Source organism: Mastomys coucha, unplaced genomic scaffold (assembly GCF_008632895.1).
Source record: "Mastomys coucha isolate ucsf_1 unplaced genomic scaffold, UCSF_Mcou_1 pScaffold1, whole genome shotgun sequence".
NCBI lineage: Eukaryota > Metazoa > Chordata > Mammalia > Rodentia > Muridae > Mastomys > Mastomys coucha.
The window spans coordinates 50028915-50038577 of NW_022196891.1; the positions used below are offsets into that span (position 1 = coordinate 50028915).

General features: G+C 44.0%; 1 pseudogene; it reads right to left on the bottom strand.

The window, feature by feature from the left end:
* Positions 1-1730: 1730 nt before the first annotated feature.
* Positions 1731-2715, bottom strand: LOC116070585 (annotated as a pseudogene).
* Between the last annotated feature and the right edge of the window lie 6948 nt (positions 2716-9663).

Below are 9663 nucleotides of genomic sequence, written 5' to 3' on the forward strand. Positions count from 1 at the left end.
ACTGGGCCACACTCATGAGGAAAGTACTTGTTTTTACCTCATGTTCTGGAAGTGCCAAAGAGAAGGGTGGTAAGAAACCAAGTCAGAGTTGTAGCCATGGGACTGTGAAATCACCTCCTTTTGGAAGCAAACTTAATTTGGATCCCCATTATGGCTGCTACAATTTTTCCTGACAAAGCAAAAGACTCATCATTTCTAATTATACCAAGTTTGATTGCATCAAAGTAACCTTTCGGTGCATTTATATGGGGAAATGGACTCTCTACTATGTATTAATGACACCTCTGTATGTGGCGAATGTGCTCAGACCATTCTGGAAACCACTTTACTAAACTAAAGGAAGATCTTTTTTTTTTCTTGTTTTGGATTTTTGAGACAGGGTTTCTCTGTACAGCCCTGGCTGTCCTGGAACTCACTCTGTAGACCAGGCTGGCCTCAAACTCAGGAATACACCTGCCTTTGCTTCCCAAGTGCTGGAATTAAAGGCGTGCACCACCACCGCCTGGCTAGGAAGATCTTAAAGCATCGTAAACACAGTGGTCTGCCCTTACCTCTGTTAGGAAGTCTCTCTAATTTCTACCTTCTAAAGTCCCATGGATGAGTGGACAGCGGAGGCCTCAGCAGAAGTGGGTGAGGGGATCGAAGAGAGAGGCACTGATGACTATCCACAGCCAGTGCTGCCGTACCTTCTCCTTGTGGCACTGGGATTCTATCTGGTGGATCTCCAACTGATGTCACTGGGATGCCAATCAGAATGGCACAGACGTACTTTTTTGTCTCCCTTTAGACTCGTTTTCATGCTTGAGAGTCAGGAGTGCTCAAAGGTAACAAACAATTGGAGACCTCACTGGGTTTCTAGTCCTGGGGCCCCAGAGAGGCAGCCTTGGAGGCAAGTCTTCCTTCCCAGTGGCAACCTGGGGCTTCCTGACAGGAACAAGCCCTGGGTTCAGGCAGACTTGGCTAAGGTCCTGGCTAGACCATGCAGGGCTGTTGGATGATCTTAGGTGATCTGTCCAAACTCTTGGAGTCTTTCCTTAGTTGGAAATGTGATGCCAGTCCCTCCAAACTTCTCCAGGACACAGAGAAGGAGAGAAGAGAAAAATCACAAAGTTCCTGACTTCTCAAGTCTTCTTGTAGTTTCCTTTTCTTCTACTACCCGAAAGCACATTTGCTTGCACCAGTATGGAGAGTGAGATAAGCCCCTGTCCAGATACACAGTGGGAGAAGAGTACACGGCCACCTCACCCACACAGGCTGATGGAATTTAGGAAAACAACATGAATCCGTAAAAGTGAGTCAGACAAGGCCCGCTCCCCCCTGCATTGCAAGAGATCTCAGAAGTTCTGAGCTTGCTCTCTAAACGTCTCTTTACTTTCAGCTTACAGAACAACAATCTCCCATCTTAGGACTGAGGAAGTGCATAGTATTGTGGATATGTAGATCAGACTGGCCTTCAATTCACAGAGATTCACACCTATCTCTGCCTCCTGAATGGTTGGATTAAAGGCCTGTGCTACCACACCAGGCCAACTCCCTCTCTGTCATGAACTGAAAGTGAGACCTTAGCAGCTGGGAAGGCACAGGCTTACTACTATTCTCATTCCTTCAGCAACACTGGGGCCTGCAGCACAGGGGGCTTTCTAAGGAAATGCCATGGAGTGAGCACCTCGACCAGCCAATTTTCTACAGAAGTCCATCCCTGGACTCCAGGCTGAGGCGGCTGAAGGTACCTACGCGATGCTGTTCTGGTGCAGTATCTCCAAGGCTGGGTTGCGGTCCTCAGTAGTGGCCCTCTTGTCCATGTTACGGAAGCGTTCCATGTTGCTCTGGATGCTCTGCTTTGGGACGTCTAGTTTGGACACAAAGGTCAAACAGCCACGGTCATCGTAGTTAAAGAGCACTGGGCAGCAGTCATGGCCCGCAGCCACCACACTGTTCTCTGAGACAAATGATACACTGAGCAGCGGCAGGAACTCCGTTCTCAGAGTTGAAACCTGAACACTTTTTGAGGCATCAGCAACAGACACCATGCTGTCATGGCTGACCCAGGCCAGGCGACTCCCACTGGCAGAGAAGCTGACCCCATGCACCCAGCCACCGGTACCACTGCCACCAAACTCAGATATCAGCTGACCAAAAGGCATCTTGCTGCCCCAGGGCGTGCTGGCTAGCTTCTCATCCACCTCTTTGATGTAGGCAGAAAACACTCTGCATTTGAAGTCACAGGAGCCTGCAGCCAGCAAAACACTGTTGGGATGACAGTCCAAGCTGAGGACTGTGGAGCTAATCGGTTTCTTAATGTGCTTGCTAACCCACCAGTCATTTTCAGACTCAAAGTAACAAACAGAGATGAGCCGGGCTCTGCTCCCCACAGCAAACTTGTTCTCAAGTGGGGACCACTTCACAAAAGTGGCTGCACGGTTAATCCTCAGGATCACCAGGGTGGGCTTCCAGATGTCATCTTTCTGACTCCAGACATAGGCGTTGCGGTCTGCCCCACAAGTGACAATACAGTCACTCTTAGGAACCCAGTCAATACCTGTGATGTATCCGTTATGTTCCTTCAGCTCATGAGCTTTCGTCCACTGACTCCCATTCTTCTTGTAGATGTGCATTTCATGATTATTGGGGCTCAGGGCAATCAATCTGGGTATGACCCCTGTTCCAGGCATGGCAGATGATTGGCTCTAGCAGAAACTGATGCAGAGACATGATTCTTAATTGTTTTCACAGGTCAGAAAGATGGGGTTGGGGAGGTCTGCAGGTCAGGGAGTGGAGGATTCGCTGACTCTGGTCAATCGACACGAACAGGCTCCGGCGGGCGCCGACGCAGGAGGGAGGCCTAGAGGGAGCAGCAGACAGATCCCGCGTGGCTTGTCTTTGTTAGGGTTTCTTTTGCTGTGAAGAGACAGCATGACCAGGTCCAAATGCCTTACAGGCAGTTCCATAGGTGGGGAAACTCTCCCCAGCCTTCCTTAACGCTTATATAACCTTGAGGAAAGGAGTTATAAATCTTTTAGGTTTTAGGAACTTCCTGAGACTTGTGAGTTGTTTTCTTTTCAGAGCTTTGTAAATTCTGTTTACTTCCTGAGCCTCAGCAAGTAAACCTCCCTCCAGTTTGTAACTTTAAATTCAGAGGAAATTGCTTCACAACAGGAGCATCTTGCCCTCCCCTGACCCAAAGGTTCCTCCTTGCAGTCTACTTAAAGTAGAAATGACCAGATGATAAGTGTGAGAACTACAAGGAAGCCATGTAGAAGGTCACCAGGTCCCTCTGCAAAGAAGGTTTCCCATTCACTGAGTCACAACTCTAATCATGCAAAAAATGCCTGCCCTCTAGATTTGTGGGAACTGAGATCGGCTTTAGCCTCATTTTGCCCTAGTGTCTTTGATAAATCAAGAAGTGTTCAGACAGATTTTAAAGCAGAAAGTACTGGGTATCAAGTCACTTGCCCTCCTAGATTGTTTGCAGATTGCTAAGTTTTTTTTTTTTATTCATCCAACATAAAAACTATCTCCATTTTGTTTCTTAGCTTTGTGGCCAGCCACTAAGGCTCTTCCTCTTTGGGACTAGTCACAGAAAAAAGGCAAAGACAGACATCTTCTAGTCCAAAGAAAATCGAAGCTCTTTGCACCAGGACCTGGCAGCCTTTGTTTTCAGGATACATACCCAGCATGCCTCTTATCTTGATAGTCCAAAATCCTCAGTTTTTCCATATTCTTTTTTTGATTTGTTTTGTTTTGTTTTTCGAGACAGGGTTTCTCTGTGTAGCCCTGGCTGTCCTGGTACTCACTCTGTAGACCAGGCTGGCCTTGAACTCAGAAATCTGCCTGCCTCTGCCTCCCAAGTGCTAAAGATAGGCCCACCACTGCCCGGCTCCATATTCTTTTTATTCCTGCTTTGTTTTTTGTCTAAAGCAGAGCGTCACTGTGTAGCTCAGGCTAGCTTCAAACTCTCAATTCTCCTGCCTCAACCTGAGCACTGAGATTACAGGTATGCATTACCACACCCAACCTCACTCAGTTAAAAAAGTAGCAATAAATTCTATTGCCAGTCACTTACAGTAGGACTCTGGAACTTGGATCTGACCAAGGTAAAACCTAAAATGAGCCTTCATCTGTTCTCATATGCAGCATCCATACAGGTTTTGCTGGCACAGCTCACAGACCTAGTCATTGTAAAGATACTAAAATAGTGAATGCGTCTGTGAGACAAAAGCATTGCTATTAATGTCAATAGGGATGCACTATATTCTTTATTAAATTGTGTATGTGTATGATGTGCTTCTGTGCAGGCATGATGGAGCTGTGCTCATATGTGGAGGACAGAGGAAAACTTTGTTGAGTAGGTGCTGCCCTTCCATCTTTATGTGGATTCCAAGTATCCACCTCTGGTCATTAGTCTTAGGTGGCAATCATTTTTACCCACTGAGCCATCTCACCTGTCCCTACATTATTAATAATAGTAACGTATTACTAATTCCAAGTCAGCTCTGCTGTTCTCATGCAGAACGCTAGGGTGTTCTAATCATCTTCTCATTTCCTTTCCAGTCTTTTCTATCATCTGCTTGATCCGATCCGTTCTTTCAAGTATCTCCATTCCCTGACTTTGAAGCATACACACAATTGCATACATGCACACACAATTGCATACATGCACACACAAATACTATAATCCTTTCATCCATTATCCTAGTTTCTGTTGATTGATATTTTTTATTCATCACACATTTATATTTCCAAAAGAACTGTATTTTCATATTTCTCTTGCCTGCATAAAAAGTAGATCTAGTGAACAGAGCAATCAAGGGGGTAGTATCAGTTCAGGAAACAGATACAACTAGGCATTTCAATGAAAGGGATTAAAAACAATGAAATAATGCCAATAAAAGGGACAAACAAATTGAAATTATGTTTGAAGGGCACACCATACCAGCTACAGAAGTCAGTTGTCAAAATCACCTCTCAATGTCCATGACTTAGGCAGCTACTGGCACACAGATGTTGGCCTCAAACACACATCTAAAACAGTGACAGGAAAATTATTTCCACCCATAATATCTTCTAAATCTCATGCAAAGGCAACTCTCTGAAATGATCTAGTTAGTGTCCAGAAATATAGCTATAAAGGAGGCCAAGAAACAAAGTTTCTACCCATCTAAAGTTCAAGAACACATAATGGAGGCTCTGGGAACAGATGTTAACCAGTGTAATAAGAGGAACTCTAATTCCTTACAGGTTACAGACAACAGAACCATGGTCCAATAGAGAACTTGAGGCCTGAAGGAAGTAAATTTCCAGACTGCATAGTTGTTATTCGTGTTATTCGTCTGTTAGATTATTCTTATGTTTTTCTTCCTTCCTTTCTTTCTTTCTAAAGGATTTTTTATTTATTTTATGTATATGAGTATACTGTAGCTGTACAGATGGTTGTGACCCTTCATGTGGTTGTTGAGAATTGAGTTTTTTATGACTTCTGTTCACTCTGGTCAGCCCCCCTCACTCCGGTCAACCCTGCCGACTCACTCAGGCCCAAAGAATTATCTATTATTATACATAAGTACACTGTAGCTGTCTTCAGACACACCAGAAGAGGGCATCAGATCTCATTACGGGTGGTTGTAAGCCACCATGTGGTTGCTGGGATTTGAACTCAGGACCTTCGGAAGAGTAGTCAATGCTCTTACCTGCTGAGCCATCTTGCCAATCTTCTTGCATTTTTCTTAAGTTTTAATACATCTAACTCAGAGAAAGAATTTTTTAAAAATGTTCAAGGAGGCTGGATCAAGCAAAATGATGATGATGATGATAATGATGATACACATTTATTAAACATTCATGTTTTGAACTGTTGCTGTGTATCAGACTTGATAGACACTAGGGAAATTGTAGTGGCCAAAAGAGGAAAAAATTTCCTGGAGGGTTTGGGAAAGTAGAATATTTAATGGCCTGTTTACTACTCAGGTTCAAGGCCAACCTCTGCCACTTACTATATTGCTTGAACAAGTTGTTCAGAGGCACCAGATGGGATTAGAGATGTGTGCCACCACACTTGGCTCCTTTGTATCACACATGGACTGAAAGCCACTCTCTGTATGGCTGAAGTAAAGGAGTACTGACATAAAGGGGGTACAAGTGAGGTGGGAGACCATGGAGAACTAGACTTATGGGGTGGTTTGTGAGGTTCGTTAAAGAGTTTAACTTCGACTCTGAGAGGACTTATGAACTACTGGAAGACTTAAGGACTGGTGTAATCTGACTTGTACCTTTGAAGATATTTCTTTGGCTGAAGTATTGGCAATAGCTGAGAGTAAAGAAGAGCAAGCAGACTTTAATGAAGAGGACAGGCAGAGTGGTAGAAAGATACTGAGATATCATTCTGACAGCACTCAGCAGGTGATTGGCTAGCGAGTGAAGCACACTCCTGGTTGTGATCCCTATATCCTCCTTTTTTGTTTGTTTGTTTGTTTTTTATTTTTTGAGACAGGGTTTCTCTGTGTAGCCCCGGCTGTCCTGGAACTCACTTTGTAGACCAGGCTGGCCTCAAACTCAGAAATCCACCTGCCTCTGCCTCCCAAGTGCTGGCATTAAAGGCGTGCGACACCACCGCCCGGCTATATCCTCTTTTATCTTTCCTTATTCCCTTTGTTACAAGTTGTTCGTTTAATCTTCCTCCTTATTGTTTTTTTTTTTTTTCAGACGGAGTTTCAGTGTATATCCATGACTTGAAATCATAATCCTCCAACTTCAGCCTCATTCCACCTGTTTTTATTTTAATTTATTCCATTTGTTTAGAAAACAAATCCTTTAGTAAGCTATTTTCTCAGGACAGCAGTGTCTAGTCTGCTTGTCGTTGAGAGCACATGCCCACATAATTATTTAACATTATTCCAATTTCAGGCTTTGGGTGAGGAAAAAGAAGGTGCATCTGCCTTAGTGGCCCCAGAATTCTGCAGTGTTGTTTAGAGACAGTGCCAGGGGCTAGAGAGCTTCAGGAGTTAAGGGAATATACTGCTCCTGCAGAAGACCCAGCTCCAGGGGGATTTGACATCCTCTTCTGGGGTAACTGCACGTACATACATACATACATACATGCACACACACACAAACACACACTCATGCACACACATAATTAAAGATAAAATAATTCTTATAAATATGCCATCGATTCTCTTTTAGGACAACCTTTCTATCTGAGCTTTTCTAAGTCACCATCCCAAAGGGCCACAAGGAGCACGTGGTATATAAATCCTTACCATTTTTCTTTGGGTTCCTGAACTACTCTTCATTATAGAGTTTAATCTGGCAGTTTTGGAGAAGCAGAGATGGAAACGAATCCCTTATGACATAGCCCCCACAAGAGATGTGTGGCGGCAGAGCTATCTGGGAGCACTACAGAATGGACCAGGATGGTTGTGAGATGTGAGTTGAGCTGAAAGGATTCTCTCTTTACAGACGTGTCCAGAGACGAGGAAGCCAGAGGTCATGTTTAGTCAGGGCCATAAAAAGACCAAAGCATTCTTATGGAGCAGCAAGACAAAGGAGCTTACGGAGAAGAGAAGCAGACACTGTCTTAGTTAGGGTCATACTGCTGTGCATAGACACCATCACCAAGCAACTCTTATAAGGACAACACTTAATTGGGGCTGGCTTACAGGTTCAGAGGTTCATTCCATCATTGTCAAGGTGGGAACATGGCAGCATCCGGGAAGGCATGGTGCAGGAGGAGCTGAAAGTTCTACATCTTGTTCGAAAGGCAGGTAAGAGAAGACTGGCTTCCAGGCAGCTAACTAAGATGAGGGTCTTAAAGCCCACACCCACAATGACACACTTCCTTCAACAAGGCCACACTACTCCAACAAGGCTATGCCTCCAAATAGTGTCACTCTAGGACAGGCATATACAAACCATCACACTAGTACATGACACACATGACATGTTAGAATGTTCTAGATAAGCCCACTTGCATCTTTGTGTGTTTTCAACACTGGAAATCTATAACAAAGCATCCTTCACTAGTCCATGACTGCATTTAACCTAAGGTTGCTCCTTTTCCATCAACTTCTATCCCTCCTTTCAAACCAGTAAATCTTGGGTTTTTTTTTTTTTTCCTCCACAGAGTGCCAGAGTTCCTTTTAAAAATATATTCTGGGGCTGGAGAGACAACTCAGCAGTTAAGAACACTGTTTGCTTTTCCAGAGAACTTGGGTTCAATTCCAGATGCTCACAACCATCTGGAACTTAAATCCTAGGGAATCTGATGCCATCTTCTGGCTTTCTAGAGAACCAGGTACCATATGTGGTGCACAGACATATCTAGGCAAAACACCATACACATACGATACATTTAAAAATTGTTTTAAATTTTACATTTTATTTTTGTAAAAAATTACCCAATTGTGTTTTTTAAATTTACTTTTCAGGGAGCATGCATTCAGGTCAACACTAAGCAGTCTCTCTTGAGACCCTTTTAGACTTATTACTTTTGTTTGTGAGCATGCTATGCTTATCTCTCTCATGTGTGCACATGAGTACAAGTTCCTGTGGAAGCCAGAGAAGGTATCAGATCCTCATGAAGCTGAAGTTATAAGCTGTTGTTAGCCACTTAATATGGATGCTAGAAACTATTCAGGGTCCATTGTAAGAACAGCAAATGCTTTTAACTGCCAAGCCATGTCTCAAGCCCCTTCCTGGAAAATTTTGCTCTTGTTCTTGATGCTTGTTGAGAGATGCTGTCAGTGCCCATGAGATCATGATCCATGTAAGGGTAATGCAAGGCTGTCAGTAGTCATCTTGCTCTGATATGAAGGTCTTGCACCTGAGAATAGAGCAAGCTTAGAGGAAAGCAAGCTAGAGATGCTGAGAGATAGAAACAGACTTGAGATTATGTAAACCCCAGCTAGGTGTGGGAGCTGACTTCAGCACTTAGGATGCAGAAGCAGGAGGATGCTTTATGCATAAGGATCAGGTTAATCTGGGCTACAGAGGTAGATCTTACCTTAAGTCAAATCACACACACAGACACAGACACACAGACACATACACACAGACACATACACACACAGACACATTCACAGACACACTCACAGACACAGACATACACACACAGACAAAGACATACACACACAGACACAGACATACACACACAGACACAGACACACACAGACACATACACATACACACACAGACACATACACAGACACACATACACATACACATACACACACAGACACATACACTTACACACACAGACACATACACAGACACAGACATACACACACAGACACAGACACACACAGACACAGACACACTCACAGACACAGACATACACACACAGACACAGACACACACAGACACAGACACACACACACACACAGACACACACACAGACACATACACATACACACACAGACACATACACAGACATACACAGACACACACACATACAAATGGCTATTTGAACCCTTGTGCCTAAGGCTAGAAATAGCCTTTAGATTGCCCTTTCCCATAGACCAAAATTCTTTGGTTTAAACTTTGAGTTTCTGCTACTTACTTCTGAAATTTTTCTGTATAATACAAGGAGATAAAAATCTGGAAGTGAGCCGGGCGGTGGTGGCGCACGCCTTTAATCCCAGCACTTGGGAGGCAGAGGCAGGCGGATTT